This window comes from Artemia franciscana, unplaced genomic scaffold (genome assembly GCF_032884065.1).
Source record: "Artemia franciscana unplaced genomic scaffold, ASM3288406v1 Scaffold_2395, whole genome shotgun sequence".
Taxonomy (NCBI): domain Eukaryota; kingdom Metazoa; phylum Arthropoda; class Branchiopoda; order Anostraca; family Artemiidae; genus Artemia; species Artemia franciscana.
In genome coordinates, this window is record NW_027063288.1 from 171 (window position 1) to 23,526 (window position 23,356).

At 35.7% G+C, this 23,356-nt stretch overlaps 1 long non-coding RNA gene across 1 annotated transcript; it reads right to left on the minus strand.

Annotated features, from left to right (window-relative positions):
* Positions 1-298: 298 nt before the first annotated feature.
* On the minus strand, positions 299-21,419 carry LOC136042896 (uncharacterized). The gene is made up of 3 exons (XR_010621480.1): positions 21,337-21,419; positions 18,506-18,793; positions 299-494 (listed from the first exon to the last, which is right to left on the minus strand). It is a non-coding gene; the product is annotated as an uncharacterized LOC136042896 (long non-coding RNA).
* Between the last annotated feature and the right edge of the window lie 1,937 nt (positions 21,420-23,356).

A 23,356-nucleotide genomic window follows, 5' to 3' on the forward strand; every position in this document is an offset into this window, starting at 1 on the left:
TTTCATGTATGTGTATGCTAATAAAAGACAATTAGATTATCATTAAAAAGCCATAATTAATGTCGCACTAAAACTGTTCTAAATGCTCGAAAAACAAATTTATCACACAAGAAATCTCTTATTAATCAATGTAAAAACATAACAGTAAATTTCATATCTTCCTTCTTTGCCTCTTCTTGCACAAGATACGTGAGGCCACTCTTCAGCAGCAACACTCAAAAATCCATAATAATGTAATAACCAAAAAGTTGAATGATATATTTCAAGACTTTGTCCTGCAAAGCTGTATATCTCAAGGAGTATTTGTCGAACATTTTGCAAGTTGCCACTCTTTAGCATATCAGGAATAGCTTCATGCTCACTGTCTTCTATGTCAATTTTTAAGATATCTAATGTCCTATGAGTGTGGTTTTTTTCCCTGAGTAGTGACGAAAATCGTGCCATCTTCCAAAGCTGTTCGTTCCTTTGTATAGTACCGTCTATGTTAGAAAGACCTACAAAAGCACCCATATATACATACATATATATATATAAATATATATATATATATATATATATATTTTTTGTATAAATTTTTGTTTAATTTTTATTTTTGTAGTTTAATTTTTTGTAGTTTATAATATTTTATAAACATTTTAAGCATGAATTGAAGAGATCTGTCTGGATTTTTAATATTCCAATTAAAATGTAGCCTAATTTTAATGTTTCTTTTTCTCGTGCTCTTTAGGATCTTACAATCACTCACATATAGTTAATATTGCAGTGAAACTTACAATTACTAAATATGAAATCACTTCCAAATGTTTGCCATGGTATTCCCCATCCCATTACCTAATTACCTAATTCCCATTACCTAATCTCTCATTACCTAAGAAAAAATCAACTTGGTTCTTCTGATGTTTTTTGCTCAAGATCATTTCTAATCAGTTTTTTTGGCTTCTGCACCTAACTGATTATCATCCTCGCCATTTTTTAACGTTTAGGTCATATCCATAATCAGCTATAAATCAAGTCACTGGTGTAGAGTAATAATCTAGTTAAGGAACTAAAACTTTTTGAAAAATTTAAGCTATTTAACAAATCAAACCAGTTCAATCCAGCTGAATACTAAACAGGATATAACTAAAAACACATATACAGACAAGAGACTAGCTTGTATCCTTAGCCATCATGTTACACTGTTGGCCAACAAAGTGAATGTGGCCCAAAACTTCAATATTCTTAACCCATAATATATATTTCAATGGCAAGGTTTAACTAGCCCGTGAAAAAACTGAAATAGAACCTTTGTCCTTACCAGATGATTTCCTCCTGTAAATTATTACATTAAAAACAGGCAAGCCTCTACGAGAGTTAAACATGGAAAGAAAATTATTTTATAAGTAAATCTCTTAATAAAAGAAAAGGGACATTTACATGATTGAAAAGGAACACAACCCCTTCATGTTTCAAGTATAATAAATGGCCACCCACATGCCCATCTGATTAAACTTTAACAGTACAAAACATCAGACATCAACTTTCAATAATTCCTCAGTTTTGTGATCTTGTGTCTCTTACCAAAATTTGTACTGCACTCAATAAATTGGTTAAGTAGCTGTCACAATATAACAAGATCTTTCTGAGTCCTACACAGTGCCATCGTCTCTACTGCAGAACAGCAAAAGTCAGGATTGCATGGGCATTGCCCTTAGGTTTGAAATTTTTAAGAATAGAAGTCCACAAGATTAGCAGTAAATAATTGTGTCAATCAAATTGAAAACTTTCTGGTCTAGTCAGAGTAAATTCTAACCCTCAGCCCACCAGCCTACTAAAATTATGCAAGAGGGATAATCACAGAAGTTCGAGTCAACCTTATTCATGGTTACGTAGCATGATAACCTAATCTTTCTTGTTCTCATAAAAATTTAGAATTCACTGGAAGGGAAAAATCTTAGTTTTGGCACAATGTTAGACGTCAAGAGGGGCTGGCTCAAAAAGCTTTTTAACCCTTTGATGACTGGTGACTCTTATAAGACTCACCAGGATTTTTGGCAAATGTTGCTGGCTGGTCAAAATTACAAAGTCTGTTTATATTCGGTATCTTAGAGAAGAGAGCATACGAGTGGAGTATTTCCCCCCTCTATTTAGTCATTGAGTGTCTTTTGCACAGGACTGAAGTTGATGAGGTTGAAATTTCTTTATTTCGAGATTTTAATTAAATCGAACTCAGGTAAAGTGGAAGTTTCTTTTGAAGGGTTTGGGAAAAAATATTATTATATTCGTTATTGTTAAAATATTAGGTCTGCTTTGTTTATCATCACATTTTTTCACTCTTATATCTTGACAGGTGTTTTGTCTTTGAGCCTTATGAGAGTCATCAACCACAGGGGAGGTAGTGCAAAGAAATTTTATGAAAATATCCATATAGTATAGATGTGTTTCAGTGAGATCCTGATATGTGTTTCTACATTCTTTTATTTTTGCTGCTTTAACGCTTCAGAAATGGAATTCTCAACCCCTTTATTATTAGAGGAGACTATAGAAAAGAGCTGAACAAAATCTGAAAGAAGTGCTGAGGAGAAGGCATGGAGGGTGACTAAGACGAATAGACCTTAGCAGTGCAGTGTTCAATGTCTTGGAGCCAGATGGCAAACTATCTGACCAAGATTTAAAGGAGCCCGAGGACAAAAGCCACCCTGTTTTGAACCATCTGAAGACGACGAATATGATCTGCCAGTCAGCTGAATAGCCAAGTCCCACAAGAAGTCCGCGAAAGTACTTTGAGATGAAGCTGAGGAAAACCTGACAAATTATTATTCTTCATACCAGAGGCAAATCTAGAAGAAAGCTCCAGTTCATGAGAAGGACATCAGTTGGATAGGACACATTCCAAGTCCCGACTCTTCTCTGGTGACTTCAATTTCCTTCTCCAAGTAGTTTTTTCGACTCTGCTCTGATCAGCAGTCTTGTAGAAGAGACAATCTGATATGCCTCACAACAGAAAGGATTGGAGCTGAAATGTAATTAAAAAAAAACAGAACAGTCCTCGGAATTCCTCTGCTTATGGGCAACGTGAAGCTGCCGCAAATGTTGATGTACTGGTAAAAAGCTATACGCTATCCTCCAGTCGGTGAAACTTTGGCACGAAACCTCTTCAAGAAGATACGAAAGCTCTAATACATTAATGTCAGCTCCAAGGCAGTCAGGAAAGGGAGCACAGGATGCAACCCCCTCTTCAAGGTGCAACCCTTGTATGACAGGTTGTGGGGGAATATGTGAGAAATCCCAAAAGAAGAACACCAGTGCGTAGATGAGCAAATGGTCCCATTCAAAGGTTGTCTCGGCTTCAAACAGTATAAAAAAGACAAGCCGAACAAGTGGGGGATAAAAATATTCTCAAGATCCGGAGCTAGTGGAATAGTGTATGATTCCAAAGTCTATAGCGGAAAAGGGACCACCGTCAGGTCTGATCTTGGTTTCGCTTCAGATATGGTGCTACGTCTGGTTGAATATCTTTCTAAGAGCCAAAACTCCAAGATTTTCTTTTATTACTTTTTCAGCAGCTTTCATATCGTTGAAAATCTTCAGCAAATGGGAATTGAGTCAGTTGGTACAGTGAGAATAGAACGAGTATTGAAAGCAAAACTCCCACCTCTGGAAGCAGATTAAAAAGTGAAAAAGGTGGGAAGGGGATCAGCTGAATGGCGAGTCAAACAACATTCTAGCATTGTCGGGGCGAATTGGTACGGCATAAAGCCTATTCATCTCATTTCATCATATGCTGGGCCTGAAAATACTGATCAGTGTAAACGATGGGACAAAAATAGTTTGGCTCAAATCGACGTTCATAGATCTCATTTCGTTAAAGAATATAACAAGTTTATGGTAGGGTTGACTTAAGGGACATGCTGATCACGATATATCGTACCAACATTAAAGGGAAGAAGTTATACATGCATCTGATCTACTGCTTTCTGGACTTGAGCGTGGCAAACGCCTGACTACTTTATAGGCGCAATCATCATAGCGATGCTGAGAAGTTTCTATTGCTAGTTGGTTTTCGCACTGACATCGCAGACTGGCTTCTGAGAGGTGCAATTGTGCCTGCAATGAGAAAAGAAATTTCACGAAGTGAGTCTCCCGTTAGTTCCTGACCGCAGAAAAAATGAGGATTGTTAGCATTTCCATTTCTAGTGTTCACTATGATAGCTTGGCCCACTGGCCCGAAATGGTTGACGAACGATAGAGGTGATAGTCCAGCACAAAACATACCTACATTTTCTTCAAGTGTCTCAAGTGCAACGTAAACCTTTGCCCATCTAAGGACAAGAACTGTTCCAAAATAATCGGTTGATTGGCAGGTCGAGCAACATTTTGGCATTGTCATGACAAAGTGTCACGACAACAAGCTTGTTCATCTCATTTCATCATTTGCAAGGCCTGACCCCTCTGATCAACGCAAACGATGGGACAAAAAGAGTCAGGCTAAAATTGACGCGAATAGATCTCATGTCGGTAAAGATTATGACAAGTTTATGGGTAGGGTTGACTTAAGTGACATGCTGATCGAGCTATATCGCACCGATATCAAGGGAAAGAAGTGGTTCATGTGTCTGATATACTACTGTTTGGACTTGACTGTGGCAAATGACAGGCTGCTTTACAGGCACAATCATCATAGTGATACTGAGAAGTCTCTGCCACTAGTTCACTTTTGCACTGACATCGCAGACTTGCTTCTGAGAAGTGCAATTGTGCATGCAATGAGAAAAGTATGACCGCCAAGTGAGTTTTCCATTAGTTCTCGACTTCAGAAGATAATGATGAGTGACAGCGTTCCTAGTTTTAGTGTTCACTATGATAGATTGGCCCACTGGTGCGAAGTGGTCGGCGAAAGACAGAGATGTCAGTCCTCTGCAAAACATGCCTTTACTTTTGTCAAGTGTCTCACGTGTACTTTTGCCTCACTAAAGGCAATAACTGTTTCAAAAATACCACTCAAAAGCTGGAGTGTACAGATTCATTATTTAGCTGATGAGCCTTATAAGTGTCATATTCCACGTAAAATAAATATTCAAAATAAATGATATTTCTTCTCCGCAACCACGTCACAGACCGCTACTAAGCCAGAAAAAAAACAATTTTTTTTTTTGACGATAACATAGTTCAACCATCAAAGGGTTAAGCCTTAACTGTAAAAATAAATCCATATATTATTTTAAGTATGAATTATCCCTTGGAATAGCTTAAATTTATTCATATCCAAAAATACAAGCGTCGGCTAAAACGTTTGGTATATAGAGAAATTCGGGGGAAAATCTAAAACAAAACAAGAAACAGTTTTTTCTTTGTCCCATCCCATACGAAAGTAATCCAACGAAGAGGCCAAATCGATACCAACTGAATATGGAATTTGAATATATAGCCTACTGAAATAGATTTTGGAATAGTTTATTTTCAATTTCAATGCAGTGTAAGAACAGTAAACAGGGTGTCCAGCTGAAGGTTTGGAGATAATATCTCACTGAGACCAGATATTGAAAAGGCAAAGCATCGGTAAAGCGATCTTAACTGTCCGACGAGTTGTGCACTGAGGAAACCGGCTATCATTCATAGCTCCTCCAAGGGGCTTCTTCCCCTCGAAGAAGGCCAAATATCCTTTAGAGTTAGAAACATCAACCCGGCATTCCTTCTCAAGTCTCTCTAATCCAACACAAAATTCAAAATTCTTGATTTATCTGAAAATGCCAGACGTCAAGAGTGGATGGTTCAAATAGCTTCTTAAGCTTTATCTGGGAAAATATATCCATATTTGACTTTAAATTTGAATTGTTCTCGGGATAGCTTAACTTTACCCATAACCGAAAATACAAGGGTCGGCTAAAACTTCTGGGGTACAGAGAAATATGGCGAAAATCAAAAACAAAATATAAAACGTTTTTTTTTGTGTCGCATTCCAAGGATTAATCGATTAAAGAACGCGCATTAATACCAACTGAATATGGAATTTGGATATATAACTCATTGGAATAGGTTTTGGAGGAGTTTATTGTCGATTTCAACGCAGTGTAAGAACAGTAAATAGGGCCTCTGGTTGAAGGTTTGGAGATAATATCTTCCTCAGATCAAAGATTGAAAAGGCGAAGTGTCGGTAGAGAGATCATTCAAGGGTCAACGAGTTGTGCCCTGAGGAAACCGGCTATTATTCATAGTTCCTCCAAGGGACTTCTCCCACTTGAAAGAGGCCAAAAACCCCTTAGAATTAATCAAATCGATATGGCCTTGCTTCTCAAGTCTCTCCAATCCAACAGGAAGTTCAAAAGCTCTCGATCTATCTGACACCCGATGTAATCATTAAATTCTACCTGTTGATTATTTCTAAAAACTTTTTCCACAAAACCGAAGAAAAATAAAAAGCTCCATCATGCCACAAATAAGCAGAAATATATTCAAATAATCTTCCAAGCGTAAAATTAACACAAATGACCATTAATAAATAAAAAGAACCCAACACAATAATATTAAAATAATAACCGAGTCAAACTTAAGACGAGCAAAAATTATCATGAGCAGGACTAAAAACTCCCATGCCTTCCCTAGGAAAGAACATAATTTTCACTTTCATCAAAACAAATAATAGTTTAAGAGTTTAAACTCTTTTATTTCAATAAATAAAAACTTATTAAAAACTTTAAGGAATAAATATAAGTATAAGTAAACTTTTTAAGAGTAAGAGTAGCCCTCCTCCCCCCATTACATACAACCTATTTATCCTAAATGGATCCTATCAAAATTTTAAATAGCTATATTGTTCAAAATGGTACATAGGTAATACAAAAATGTTTTCTGGGTTGAGAGTCTTCCCTCAGCCCCAAAGGAAAGGGTTGTAAAGTTAGCTAGTTGCCAAATTTTAACATATGATGTTTTAATAGAACGGGTGGTCGTATAAGCTTCAGATGGGGCTCTTTCGACTGAAGATGAAATGCTCTATGGCCATTTTTTAAGAGTAAAAAGTGCTTAGAGTGCAACTAGTTCCTTCTCCTCTAACTTCATTATTTCAAAAATATATACGATTGAAATTAGAAATAGCTGTTTTGTTCACAATAGTCCAATGATCATATAGACATGGGGTTGAAACTTCAACCCAAGGCCTGGTGGATAAGCATTTTTAGTTGTGTCCAGGGGGCATTTAAGATTTTCATGGAATGTATTGTCTGTGAAACTTTGGACGAGGCTCATTTGATTGTAAAGTTGAAAGTTCTGTTTCGCTTTTGAATAGTAAAATGTGATCTGAAGGTAACTACCCCCTCCTATGAGACACATCATATCTACCATACATGGATCCTATAGCTAACCATTTTATTCAAACTAATACATTGATAATATAAAATATAAAAACATCTCTGAGGTTGACAACCCTTTCCTATTTCCTGAGGCCAGGGCTGTATGTTATGCTAATTGCCAATTTTTAATATACTAGGTTTATGCTGAATACAGAAAAAAAATACTATGTCCGTGATGGTGGTCAAAAGGGCGTATCAGACGTATCAGAGAAATGGCTAAGATTTGTACCAGGGTATACTCAGGGGGGTATTGAATGGTGATTGTTGGACTACAAGTCGACCACCTTGTCCTATTTCGATATCCTCTCCCATCGACGTAGATCCCAAATAAGAGAGAATTTTTTTTGGAAATAGCAAAAGATCTTCACATATTTCCCAAAATATATTTGATCGAAATTTTAAGGTAGCTATTTTGTTCAAAATTGTCCAATTATCAAATAGCCACAGGATGGAAAAATCACCTCAGAGCATAGGGGAAAGGATGTGTCCCGGGGGCATTTAAAGCTTTCGTGGAATGGATGGTCCTAGAAACTTCGGAATTGGCTCATTTGATTGTAAACTTGGAAATTCTATTCCTCTTCTTAAGAGTCCTAATTGATTGAGAGGCAAATCAACCCCCCCCCCCAATACTTACACCCTATTTTCCTAACTGAGTCCCATCTATAAATGGATTTAAATAGCCCTCTGGTTCTAAAGGATATGTAAACAATATGAAATATAACAATGCCTCCGAGGCTAACAGCCCTCGCCCATCTCCTGAGGCCATGGATGTAAGTGATGCTAGTTGCCAATTTTTAACATATAAGGTTTATTATAGAAGGGTTGATCGTAAAGACTTTGGAGATGGTTCATTTGAGTGAAAATCAATTGTTCAAGTGCCCTTTTTAAGAGTCAAAAGTGATCAGATGGTAACTAGCCCATTCCCTTCCCATGCCCTTTTTCTCAAAAATATTTACCATCGAAGTTTTGAAATAGCATATGTTTTTCAAAACTGTCTAAAGATCTAATAGTATGCCACTGGAGTTGACAAATCCCTCCGTCATAGCCCCTGGTAGAAGAGTTTTAAGCTATTCAAGTTGCCCAGCGTTAACATGTAAGATCTTTAATCAAGTAGTGAAGGCATATTTGATCCTAGACTTCCAAAAACCTCAGAGCATTACGGTGAAACCTGAGAAAAATCGTGAGAAGGATGCCAAATACTATAAACATATTTTGTCCTTGCTGGTTGTGAAAAAAGAAATACGACAAACATCTAAGGACACGCTGACGGAATTTGGTTGAAACTTTCAGGGTATATTTAGAAGATTTGTAATAGCTTGGATGACAACTAGCCCACTACCCTTCTAGTTTTTTTGTTTACTACATCTAATCAAAAAGTGTTCAAAATTTCGTAACTATCATTTCATTCAAAAAAATTTAAATATGTAACAGGCACTACCTATGCTATGTTTATCAAACAATGAAACTGCAATATCTACAGAGTTACAAAGGCTATTCATTTGAAACCTCCATGCCATATTACGGGCTTGCTCTAAAGTGGTTTGAGGAATCCCAAACTCTTTCTCATGTCCCATTTAGCTGACCACTCTCTAAAAACTTTCGATGAAAGTTTTGAAACAGCCATCTTGTTCAAAATAGTCTGAAGATTTAATCTTTATGCATATCGGAACTGACAGGACACTATACAATTTAGAGAGGAATACCAAATATGAAAAAAGTACAATGTATTTGGAGGTGATCAACAAGGTTTATCAGACATACCTAGAAAAAGGGTTAAGGTTAATAACAGGGTATATTCAGGTGGGCATTTAAAAGCGATATTAGGACTTCACAAGTACACCACCTTGCTCTTTTTAGATGCCCCCTTCCATCCACATGGATTCTAATTTGAGAAATAAAGTATTTTGTTGGGAATATACAAAAGAACTAGTAACTGTACTTCTTGGGATGCTTTGCCCCTCCCTCCCCAAGGCCTTAGAAAAAGACTACAAATTATAAAATTTATAGCTTTCTGATTTCAGGACTTATCGCAAGAAAAAGGCTGAATTTTTTGTTAAAATTGTATTTGTAAAGGTTGTTTGCTTTGAGGCCAAACTTCGAGGATGGTTGAGGGGAATTTATAACTAAATCATAAGATATAATGAGCATCCAGTTTTTTTAAAGGGCTGGATTTGCAATATTTTAACGACGGCTGAAAGTATTGTGCCCAATCTTTCAGGGCTTATTGAGGGAAACTTTGAAAAATAGCCACAGGGTAGTCAACCCCTTTCACATTACTTCTTTAATTGGAATTTCCCAAGAGACATTTTTATCAAAATTTTGGCATAGCTGTCGATTTCAAAATAGTCTGAAAGTTAATATAAATTAAGTAAAAATAAAAAATAAAAATAAAGTAAAAATATTGTGTTTGCAGGGATAATAAATCTCCACACAGTCCCAAGGGAAAGTGCTCAACGAAATGTTGGTTATCCTTCGTTTGTATTCAAGGGTCCAAAATTTTCAAAATCTCCAGAAAGGGTAAGAATATTAGGGTAAATCCATTAAACAATGTTTAGTGGGATATACACCAAAATCACAACACACTATCAAAATAATTGCCAAATCAAAATAATAAGATTGCCATTTTATTAAAAATAGTTCAGAAGCCAAATGACCCTACCTTTGAGGTTGACGCAGCCCCCTCAAGCCAGGGGGCAAGGGTATTCAGTTATGCTCAGGGGCGTGTAAGGATTTCTTATTATGGGGATGTAAAAAAGTCTTACCTTTTTATTTTTTCTCGTAAAGGTGTGAGCTGCCCCGCAATTACTGAGCTTCATACACCAAGAGGCTCCATAAGTCGTCCCCCGGATCGATATGTGCGATTCCTGGGAGTTCTTTTGGATGAAAATTTATCATTTAAGTGGCATGTTCAAATAATAAGAGTGAGTATTTCCCGTGGACTTGGGATCATCCGAAAATTAAAGCGTTTATTCCCTTTCCCTATCCTCCGTCTTTTATACTTTCCTCTGATTTACCAGTATATATTTTACTGTTCGTCTGTGTGGATGTCCACATTTTCCTCGGTACTTGCTCCTATTCACAATCCTTATGAGAAAGCGGCAAGAATTCTCCAGTCGGCTACACACACTCCTCTTGACCTCCTCAAAATTAAAGATATTTATGTTTTTTCTCTATCTCCGTTGGCATATCAATACTTCCAGGAAGATCTCTCATGTTGTTTTTTGGGACTGCTTAAACTAGTAGGGGAAGTAAATTTGTATATCGTTCGTAACCGGGAGGATGTGATGATTCCAGCTAGTCCCTCGGTTCGTTCAGACTTCGGCCTGGCTGTGACTGTAGGACGTGCTTGGAACTTGGTTCCCGTTGAGATCCGGCAGTCACGAACACTTGGCTCCTTTAAGAGACAGATGAAAAGTTTCTTATTAAAGGCTTCTTATTAAATGTTTCTTATGGTTTATTTATTTTTTTTTCTTTTTGGGTTGTTGTTTTGTTGGTGTTTTATCCTCGATGACGCGAGAATTTTAATTTGTATGTTATTATCGGGTGATGTGGGGATCGCTGTTTCGTGGGGACTGCCGGTGAGTTGATTTCTTTTCCTCACATATTTATATTTAGATGTTGGTTAGTATGTTTATGACAAGTTTTATGATTCTTTATTTATTGTATGCCGTTTCCCAAATAACGGGCCATTGAGCCCTCCTGGATATTGTTTTTGTTATTGTTATTTTATGAAAATAAATAGAACTTGAACTTGAACTTGTAATTTGTTCCTCAAAGGAGGTTTATATGATTGAATGAAGGGAGTTCTAGATATGTTCTTAAGGGTCAAAAGGGATACTAAAGCAACAAGCCCCCCTCTTCTGGCATTCTCTTTCAAAATACATCCAATAAAAATTTTGGGATTGCTGTTTTGTTCAAAATAGTCCAAAGATCACATAACAATGCCTCTGCTGCTGAACCAGCCCCCCGGGCCTGGGGAAAATGGTTGTAAGTTATACCCTAGGCTGGAGGAGGGAATAAGGTTCTTATGGAAAGGTTGGTCACACAAACTTTGAAAGAATATCATTTAATTAGACATTTAAATTTTTAGTTCCGTTTCAAGAGTCAAAGATGATGGGGGGAAGAGTTTTATGTGGTTTTTCTGGGAAATTTGACGTTTTCGTGGAATGGATGGTGATGTAAACTTTTGAAGAGGCTCATTTGATTGTAAACAGCTAAAAAATTGATTGGAAGACAACTAGTCTCTCCCCCTGACACATACGCCCTATTTTCCCTAAGTGGATCCTATCAAAATTTCAAATAGTCATTTTGTCCAAAATGACATATAGGCAATTTAACAATGCCTCTGGGGTTGACTGTCCTCACCCAGCTCTCGAGGCCAGGGTTTTAAATTGTGCTAGTTGCCTATTTTTAGCCTAAAGGGTTTCAAAAAAATGGGTGGTCGTATCAACTTTAGAGGATGGCTCATTAGATTCAAAATTAAATATTCTAGCACCCTTTTGAAGGGTAAAAAGTGATCAGAGGGTAACTATCCCCTTCCTCTCAGACGCCCTTATTTCATAAAATAATTTCGATCGAAATTTTGAGATAGCAGTCTTGTTAAAAATAGTCCAATGATCATATTTCTATGGGGTTGACATACCACTCTAGAGCAAAGGGTGAAGATTTCAAGTTGTGCATTGGGGCATTTAAGGTTTTCATGGAAGAGATTGTCCTAGCAAATTTGGAAGTGCCTCATTTAATTGTAAGTTTGAAAGTTCTATTTCCCTTTTTAAAAATAAAAAATGATTGGAAGGCAACTAGCCCCCCCTCCTAAAAAAGAACATACACCTTATTTTTACTAAATAGATCATATCCCCAAGTAAACTTAAATAGCCCTTCATTTCAAATAGCCCTTTATTGATGCATAGACAATATGCAATATAACAATAGCTCTGAGGTTGACAACCATCCCCCTACTCCCAAGGCTAGGGGGTAAGTAATACTGTTTGCCAATGTTTAGCATATAAGGGTTTTTATGGAACGGGTATTGGTCAAGACTTAGGTGTTCGTTGAAAATCAAATGTTTTAGCGCCCTTTTTAAGAGTCAAAAGCGATCAGAAGGCAACTACCTCCTTCCCCTTTGACAAAATTTCCCCCCAAAATATAGTCGGTCGAAGTTTTGAAACAGCCAATTTTTCAAAACAGTCCAAATGTTCTATAGTATGCCACTGGAGTTGACTAATCCCTCCATCCCAGCCCCTGGTCGAAAGGCTTTAAGTTATTCCAGTTGCCCAGCGTTAATATATAAGGTCTTTAATCAAATAGAGAAGGCATATTTGATCCTAGATTTCCAAAAAAACTCAGAGTATTTCGATGAAACCTTAGAGATATGCTGAGAAGGATGCTAAAAACATTTGTTCTTGCTGGTTTTGAAAAAAATAAATAAGACAAATATCTAAGGACAGGCTGATGGTGTTTGTTTGAAACTTTCATCGTATATTGAGAGGATTTTTATAATAGCTTGGATGGCAACATTCCCCAATTCTTTTTGCCCTTTTTATATGTCCCTTTCCACAAAAATGCTCGAAGTTTCATAACTGTCATTTTACTCGATATAATGAGAAGGAGTAATGGCTTTGCGTCCAGTGATGACATCCTCCACAGCCCTGGAACAAGAACCGAAAACTATGTAACTTATAAATAGTCTACAAACAGTATTTCATTAGGATAAGAGGACAGTATTGATTCTGAATGTGTCTGAAATGAACAATGGTATTAAAGTGAGCTATGGTTAATGTTGAGGGGTATCTTAAACTAAACTAGACCTACGTTGCCCGGGCAACGTGAAGTGTTGCGGCAACCTTTTTCCGGCTTCGCCGGCTTAAGTGTTGCGAGAGCAACACTTTGGTTTTGTTTTTTTGCTACCGATCAGTAATCACAAGATCAAAGGCTACTCCTCAGCGTTGAAGAAACAACAACAAAATAGTATCGAAAAAAGGGACTAAATTGACTTTGCAGCCAGTTGAACTTTATCTTTTTCAATCTCAGACATCGTGACGGATGAATACTCGGAACAATATCTTATATAATCTAGTTGGTATTATAAAGCTATCCCTAACTTTTCAGGATCAAAATACCATAGATGACATTCTATTAATTATTACGAAACTATCTCATTGTTATACATTCTCGTTTGTGCTTGTTTCCTCACTATTGGTTAAATGATGAAGTTGTCAGCCTATCAAAGTTCTTAAAACGGTATGTTCTAACAAGAACACAATCATTTATCACATGACTAAAGGCTATTTCTCAGCGTTGAAAAAACAGCAACTACAAAATAAAATCGAAAGAAGGGACTAAATTGACTTTGCAGCCAGTTGAGCTTTATCCTTTTCAATCGTAGACAGCGTGAGGGATGAAAACTTGGAACAATATCTTATATAATACTATAATGCTACTATAATACTAATACTATAATAATGCTACCTCAATGTTTTACGTTATCGTTTGTACCCGTTGCGTAAGCACTTAATTCTGTCAGATTTAAAGAGATCGAATACAGTGTGCACCAATTTGCAGAGATTTTTAGCCCAAAGTGAACAGATTCTTACTTACAAGTCCCTCTCTCATGATACACATCAAGTTCACCGGAAACAAATAAATGGGTACAACAACTTGCAAAAGTTGCAAACCCCTCATCGCTGAACATGACTGTAGCCCAACAGCTGATTATCACTTACAATTCCCCTACATGTCTTACCATTTGAACCAAATTGGTTTAACCATCAAATACACCGGAACAAATAATAGGTACATCAACTAGCAAAACTAGCAAACCCCTCATTGCCGAAGATGATTATGAGCTAACAGCCGTTTCTCACCCAAAGTGAAGCGATTCCTACTAATAAGTTTCTCTCCCTTGATAGGCATCAACTTCACCAGTAAACAAATAAATGGGTACACAAACTAGCATAGTTGCAAACCCAACATCGCTGAAGTTGACTGTAGCTTAACAGCAGATAATTATTTGCAAGTCCACTACATGTCTTAGCACTGGAAAAAAATTGGTTTTACCATCAAATACACTGGAAACAAATAATAGATACACCAACTAGCAATAGTTACTAACCCCCTCATTGCCTAAGGTGAATATCACCTAACAGCCAACTGTTGCTTACAAGTCCTCTATATGTCTCACAATTTGTATCGGCCTAAATTTCGTTTCAGTATGTACCTTACTACTAAAGTTGTCAACCCCTTGAAACTTTCAAACTGGGTTACCTCACGAAGGAATTTTTGTACCAAAAAATGAATGTCATATACTTTAATCAGCTCATCATGAGCTATCGATTGCCGTCAAACAATTCTATCTGTCTTAGTTCAAAAGTTGATTTTTTTTTTTGCCGTAGGCCAACTTTCTAACGTCACCACTTAGAAAGGAGCAAAGGATAAGCTCAAATTTCTTTAGCAATGAGAGAGCTTATAAAGTTTATTAGGCAAATCTAATACCATTTCTCTACCGCAGTCCCAAGTCCAAAAAACTGAATGATAAACTCAGCTGAAGTCACGAACAGAAATGGATAGAAAATATAGATGGCAGCACTTTCGAACCCGTGGGAAAATGCTACATTTTTACTTCTGTAAATTTTTTAATTTATCACTCAAAGAAGATATATTGGCTGTGTGACAGGTAACTGCCGCATATATTTAACGCTTATAGATTTCAGTCCATATTGAATTTGAAAGTGGTGCCTTCCTGCTTGCATGCTGAAACGGAGCTTTCCACTCGAATGCAGAAACATACTTTGATGAAACGAAAGCTTGGCTGCGCAACTTCAGATACTCCTCTCTGACATAGGCTATATAACTCCACTTCACTTAGTACACCATAGGCTCTGGCTCGTGGACAAGCAAAAACCATCCTTTTTGGCCCCAGGCAAGAGTTCTGTGGAGCTTTTCAAAATATAATGTCATATTCATCATTCCGGCCTGAGGTCCACATTTTCCATAAAGCTGCAAAGGTTAGACCCTTAATAGTTTCCAGGAATAAGCTGAGATCGGTGGCGTGGAAAAAAAAAGAAAAACCGGGACAAAACCAAACTGTTGCTCTCGCAACACAATTTTAGGGCGCTAAGTGCATTAAGTTTTTAAAATAACGAAACAGCAATATTTACAGAACTGAAGGGGTTATACATTTCAAACTTCTAGTACATTTATAAAGGGATGTTCTGAAATGTTTTGAGAAATCCCTTTCTCTTTCCCATGCCCTTTTTAGCAGCCCTGTCTCCAGAAACCTTTGATCAAAACTTTGAGTCCGCCATCCTCTTCAAAATAGTTTTAATCATTATGAGTATCGGAAGGATATGACCCTCCGCAGCTTTGTAGAGGAATGTATTATCAAGAAAAAAATACTATGCGTATGATGGTTGTCAAAAGGGTATTTCAGACATGTCTAAGAAATGGCTAAGGCTATTAACAGGGTATATTCAGGGTGATGTTGAAAAATTATTTCTGGACTACAAGTTCACCAATTTGCTCTTTTTAGATCTCCCCCCTCATTGTTGATCCCTATGTGAATAAATGATTTCGTTCATAATAGACTAAAGATCTAGTAACTGTGCCTCCAGGGATGCTTGCCCCTCCCAAAAGCTCTCAGATCAAGGATTGTAAATTATAGAATTTATAGCTTTATAATTGCAAGACTTGTCGTTAGATAAAGATATAGGAAGATTTCGAATTACAACTGTGTTCGAAAAAGGTTATTTGTATTAAGGCGAAACTTTCAGGAATGTTAAGGGGAATTTTAAATTAAATTTAATAGTACTTATGAGTAAATAGTTCTGTAATAGTATATATTCATAATGGCTGGACTTGCAATATCTCGAGTACGGCTGAAGGTATTAAGTTTAATCTTTTTAGGGTTTTTTAAGGGGAACTATGAAAAAATGGAAGGGCAATCAGCAACCTTCTCGTAAATTCTTAAGTTTTAATGACCCAAAACAGTCGATCAAGTTTTAGAAGCGACCATCTTGTTTAAAATTGTCTAGGGGCTTAATTATTATGAGTATCGTAGGGTTATGACCCTCTACAACTTTGGAGAAGAATGCCTTATGATGGGAAAATTACTATGTGTATGGTGGTGGTCAAAAGAGCATTTCATGACAAATCTAAGAAATGGCTAAGGCTATTAACAGTATATATTCAGAGTGGTTTTGAAAAGTTAATTTTGGACTGCAAGTTCACCGTCTTGCCCTTTTTAGATGCCTCCTCCCCTGAAAATTGATCCCTATTTTAAAAAATGATTTTGTTCAAGTTAGACAAACTTTCTAGTAACTATGTTTCCGGGGATGATTTACCCCTCCTCCAAGGTCTCAGGTCAAGGATTGTAAATTACAGAATTTATCACTTTGTAATTGAAAGATTTGTCGTTAGAAAAAGGGGAATTTTAGATTATAACTGTGTTCAAAAAAAACTGTTTTTATTAAGGTGAAATTTTTGGGAATGTTAAGGGTATTTTAAATTAAATGATACTATGAGCATCCAGTTTTTCAAATAGGCTGGATTTGCAATATTTCGAGAATTGCTGAAGATAATAAGTTTAATCTTTCAGAGTCTTTTAAGGGGAATGTTGTGAAAAAATGGAAGTGCAATCAGCCACCTTCTCATAAACTCTTAATCTACAGAATATATCTGAAATGTCTTAGGGGTGACTGATTGTCAGAATAATGAGTCAAAACATACTATGTGCATCCTGGTTGTCAAAAGGAGATTGTTTCTAATAACCTTGACCTGGGGTATGGACTTAAAAATATGGAAATTAATATTTTTTAATATGTATAGTTTTGATACGAGAGGTCGTCAAATATACTTTGGAAGAGGGTCATTCGATTGAAAATCGAAAGTAGTAGTTCCTATTTAAGAATCAAAAGTTACTACAGGGTATACGACCCCCAACCCGCTTCCACCCTTTTCCTATAGTGCATCTGATCTGAATTTTGATAGCCGTTTCTTTCATTATTATCCAAACGTCAATGAATATGCCTCAGTGGTTGACTAACCATCCTCTCTAAAAATTCTTCTTGCAAGGGCTTTATGTTATACAAGTTCCCCACTCTTAACACATAACGTCTCTTATCAAAAAAAGATGGCAAGGTTGATCCTGGAACTCTGAAATGCAAAAACACTTTATCCTTGCTCGTTGTGAAATAATAATATGATCAATATCGAAACAAAGACTGAGAATCCCAGCCATTTCCCATGAATGGCTAATGAAATTTAGTTAAAATAAATAGGGAATGTTTTGGAGTGTTGAAATAAATCAAAAGTAACTAATTAGAACTATTAAACTTGGAGTATTTATTCTAATTCCATACACAAGAATCAAAAAACTGATAAACATTCATTATATTAACCAAAACCAAAACTTTGGCAGTCAGAAAAGAAATCGAACTAATTAAAAACGAAATAAAAATCGAAAAAGAAGTTTTCAAATAAAGTAAAGAGCCATACTTATTTTTTGTTTATCTTTCGAAAAACAAAAGTATAGTATTCAAGTTACATATAGTTTTCAATGATCTTCTATGTGTTTTCTATGATTGTTTATTTTAATTTCAATGTGTAATTTTAATGTGTTCGCGCTGTTGCATTGGTGATTTCTCTTTTCATTATATATATATATATATATATATATATATATATATATATATATATATATACATATTTAACATGATAACCTAAATTTAATACTTGTATTCGGCAATTTGGGTTAATTTGATGGTTTTTATGCCTGTTTTGTATATATATATATATATATATATATATATATATATATATATATATATATATAACATGATAACCTAAATTTTAATACGTGTATTTGGCAATTGGAGTTAATATGATGGTTTTTATGCCTCTTTTCCCTTTTTTTTGTTCATGGTATGCCAAAACAAAACTCACAGCTAGCATGCGCCTAACATTCTTTTTTGTCAATAGGGGACAATACACTTGCTCCTGTTTGGTATAGTTTTTCTTCTTTTTAAGTTTAGCTGGATTATATATTACAATTACTATGCTATTTGATTTACATCCATTTTAAGTTTATTTCCAGGGTTATGGTGGATTTGCAGAGACTCTTTCTAGGTTATTAACTAGCAGTCTTAGTTCTCTGTATAGGAATATAAAAACAATGTGGTACTCACCTGTGTCATTAAAAAATATTCTAACGGAATGGTAATGAGCTGGTAAACCTATTGAGGGGTCAAAAGAATAGACTTCACATCCAAAATCTTCCGCTGTTTCATCAAAAGACCAATCTATGTTGATGCCAAATGAGTACACTAGACAGTCATTTTTTAATGGTACAATGCCTTTCTCCATGCATACCACATAATTTCCACTTTGCCTTCTGACTTTTTTTGTAAATGTCTCTTCTTGAAAATTGAACGAATAAAACTGGCCTCCCCAGACTTCTTGTAATGGGCAGAGTTCTATAAATAAGCATTATTTTAGGAATAGTTTATAGTAGAGCTAATTAAAAGTACATTTGACATAAAAATATTAGAAATTAAGTTGTAGGTTTTGTATCGCTTAGTAGTAATTGAAAAAAAATTTTTCCATAAGATAAATCTTTCAAAGAAAGTAAAAAGCTCAATTAAGCCAAATATGAGCAGAAGAAAATTCAAATAATCTTTCAATCATAAAACTACCAAAGATCACTAAATCACTATGAAAACTACCACAAATCACTATGAAACTCGAAACGAACAGAAATTACAATAATTAACCGATTCAGACTAAAACCAATAAAAATTGACAAGAGTTGGGCCAACAACCACCATGCCTTCTTAAGACCAGCATATAATTTGCACCTTACTGAAAATAAAATACAGTTTAAATTTGTTCACATTTCTTTCTTTCATAATTATCTTTTTCAATTCAAGGAATAAATATCAGTATATTCATATTAAACTGACAGTCCAGGGTCTTTTTTTCAGTAACTTGCCAATAATGTTCAGGTCTTGAGACGGCATGGGGGCTTTAAGCCCTTCTCTTGTTAATTTTTAACATACCGTTCTTGCTCAGTGGATAGGTTCGCTGGTTTCAGGATCCTTTGTCTGAGATGGCCAGGGTTCGAATCCTAGTGAATCCAATTATTCAGTTTGGGATGGGGGTCTGTCGCTTGACTCTGTAAGCTCAGCCAGAGTCGACCCAGCTCTACATGATTACATAGATAAATCTGGGGAATGTAAACAGGAAGGGTGTGCGAAAGCTCAGGAGGGTTGGCCCTCAACCCCCCATTGCACTTCCTGGCTGAAGGGCCAAGAAACGGTGATCAGCACCGCCGGTAGGGACTTCAAAGTCGAATACCGTATTCTTTACCTTTTTTACCTTTACCATGTTAATTTTTGCTCTTTTTTAGTTTGACTCAGTCACTTATTGTAATTTCTGCTGGATTTGAGTTCCATTTATTTAAGAATAGTAACTTATGGAGCTTCTTATTGGTCCCCTCCCGGAAGAAGATCACATGAATATCAGGTTCCGATGCGACATGGAAATAAAGGTAAAATATATAGCTCAAGGAATAAGATTTGGAGGAAATAAGTTTTAGTTCCACTGCAGGTTAAAACAGCAAATGGGGCTACTGGGTAAAGGCTTGGAGGGAATATATACATACTCTATTCCAAAGTGAAACCAGAAAAAATTAAAATGTTTTAACTTTTTGACATTGAAAAATTAAAAATAATAAAGACTTAAATTAATAAACATCACTTAATATAATGAACTGACAATCCACAGTCATTTTTTCAATGACGTTCAAGCTATATTCTGTTTATGAGAAGGGTTGGGGGTTGTCAACCCTACTCATGATAATTTTTGTTCGTTTTTGAGTTAAACTCGGTTAATTATTGTATTTACTTTTATGCTTGGAAGATTATTTAAATGTAATTCTTCTCATAATTGGCTTAATGGAACTCCTTACTTTCTGTGAACATTTTATGAAAAAATACTTTTAAATATATTTATGCTAGTTTTCTATTTGACACAGTCTTTTTAATAGAAAAAAGGTAATATTTATATATCTTTTGTTTTCTCTATAAGAATCCATATTTCGGCCTGCTATTTTTATGTTGGAGAAATTTTTCAACAATTTTTATTCCTGACACAAGTAGTGTTGTTTAATTTTACTTTACTCCTACTGAAGTTGACCTGAAATATAAAACTTAGTATCATTCCTAAAACATTTTATCTATAATGGTTGAAAAATTGGCTAAAGGTACACTCTTTTGATTTTATTTTTATTACTAGAGCAAAAGTAGTAATGGTAATAGCCCTGAAAGATTCAATCTTATACCCTCAGTCGCTCTAGAAATATTGCTTAGGTGTCTTATTGGCAACTATACACAGAGTGGCTTTTGATTTAGTTTTAAAGCAACATTTAGTTGTAAAGCAAAATGGGTCAACTGCAGAATCATGGGGGATTGATATACTCAATATCCCGAGAGATATAGTAGCTGGACCGTTCTACTGTGCTATACAAAATGGATGTCTTAAAATTTTCACTGGATATGTTTGGAAAAAAGGGCTTGGGAGAAGGGCAGCTTGATCCCCAGCCTCTTCTTACTCTTAAAAAGGGCGTATCACATTCAATTTTAAATGGAATTAGCTCCTTTGAAAGTTTCAATTGTATTAAGAGCTATTATATAGTGACACTGCCTGTGATATGTCTTATATACCTTTTTGAAAAACCTAGCAAGCATATAGTTTTTTTTTGTTTAATTAGAATTCCCCCTAAACGTTCCCTAAGATTTTCTGCTTTACACCCTTAGCGCCATCAGTTACAGTAACTACAGTGGTAGTAATAATACTACTAATATATTGCCTTCTAGCTAGTTATAAATCTACTACAATTTACCCTTAAAGGTCTAACTGTTCTGGAGATATTGCTTTAGCGCCTTTTTAAAAATCTTCATTTTCACACTTTGTTTTTACTTAGTTCTACATCCGCCTAGATATTCCATAAAAGCCTTACCTTAATACTCTTATCATGCGTAGTAGCAATAAATGTAATAACAAAAGTTGCAGCTTGCACATAGCACCTTTGGTTTCTTCAACATCTCCCTCAACACATCGCTGAAAGTTTTGACTTAATACCATCAACTGTTCCTGAAGCATTTCTCATAATTTCTTCTTTCAGCAGGTGTGGGCATTGTGTGATCCGATCTAGTTGCATAAAGTTTCAACAAATTCCAAATTTCTCGCCTTAAAACTCTCAACTTTAATTGGAGCAGTCGTAGTAGTTATATAGAAGATAGTTATATAGAAGTTATACAGTTATATAGATAGTTATAGAAGTTATATAGATAGTTATATAGAAGAATTAATGGTGGTACCTTTAGGTAAAGTGGCAGTAGTAGTAGTACCAGTAATAGAAGTATGAGTAGAAGCAGTAGGACTTGGAGGCATATATTTCGTTTAGGCTAGTCCAACATCCCCCACTACAATGCCAGTTAGTTTCAATTTCACTCTCAAAACTATTCCAAATGTTTCGCAGTAACGCCGTTTTGACAGCCTGCATAGAGATGGCGCGTTGTAATTAAGTTCAGACCCCCTATTATTGGTATTGGTATCATTACCAAGAGTATTCAATATAAAAGCAGTAACATCACTTTCATCAAGTCCTGGAAGTTTCAACTTAATACAGTCAGCCATTGCTGACATTGCCTTATGTCCTTTTGATAAACTGTTTGTTCATATATTTCTAGAATTCCCATCTCAGAGTTGTTAGCCTTACAAGTAGTTGTAATGGAAGTAGTAGGTGATGTAGTAGTAGTAGCAAATGTAACGGTGAGCCTAGTATTAGCATTATAATACACATATGACCTTTCTTCCACTTTAAGTATTGTCAGGAAGTTCCAACTTAATAACCAAATCAGTTTTTGAAATACGTTTGTTTGATAATGTAAATGCATATAATATCCTTCGATTTAGTCCAAATTTCCACTGAATGTTGAAAATTGGAATATTTTGATAGAAGTAGTGGTAGCAGTCATAATTGTCGTAGTTTCAGTAGTAGTGGTTCCCTGCATATATTGCTTTTTAGATCATTCCTCTCATCATTTCCTGAAAGTCCACATTTAATATACTCGATCATTCCTGAGTTATTCACTTTTGAAAATCCGTATAAACATAACGTGTTTTGAATTAGTTTAAAAATCTACCCAATAGTTTCAGAAAGGGTCACCTGAATGCTTTTGGTCATTTTGGAAAGAAAAATTCGAAATTTTCTCAATAACATATACTACACGTAAGCAATGAGAGAAGTGCCCGCAGGACAGTACGGAGTTAGACCATCCACAAAGAAATAATTACTAGATCTTTCAACAATACTAAACAATAATATATCTCTCATGAAGTATTGATCGAATGTGTTCTAGTTAGTGTTAGGCTTAGGGTGGAATGGTTGCTTTTCATTACTTTTTGCCTCTTAAGGAGGGTACTAGAGCTTTTGATTTTCAATCAAATCAGCCCTGTCCGATCCAAAGTCTGTTCAATGACCTGTTTCTAAAACCTTATGTATTGTACCAATGTATTGACCTCCTTCGAAGTTTCTAAAACCACTATTGCTATAAAAGCCTTGTATGCCCCAAGGACATAATTTAGAACTCTTACCCTGAGGCACGTGCAGAGGTTGTCACCTCAATGGCACAATTTTCGAACCTTTCAACAACGCTGAACGAAATGAATATCTCAAAATGTTGATTGTATGTGTTTTGGGATATGATGAATATGGTAGGGGGACTGGTTGCCCTCTAATAATTTTCGAATATTAAAAAGCGCATTAACTCTTTCAATTTAAAACTAAATGAGCCCCTTTCGAAGTTTTTACAACAGTTTTACCTTTGTGAAGTGCTTAGATTCAACAAACCGCTAAAACTAATAATAATACATTTTGCCCAAATCACTCTTTACTTAGGCATCGCCATAGTACTTCCTATGTAAAAACCAGCCAGGTATAATTTGCATTTATTTCTTCCAAGTTCCAAAATTTT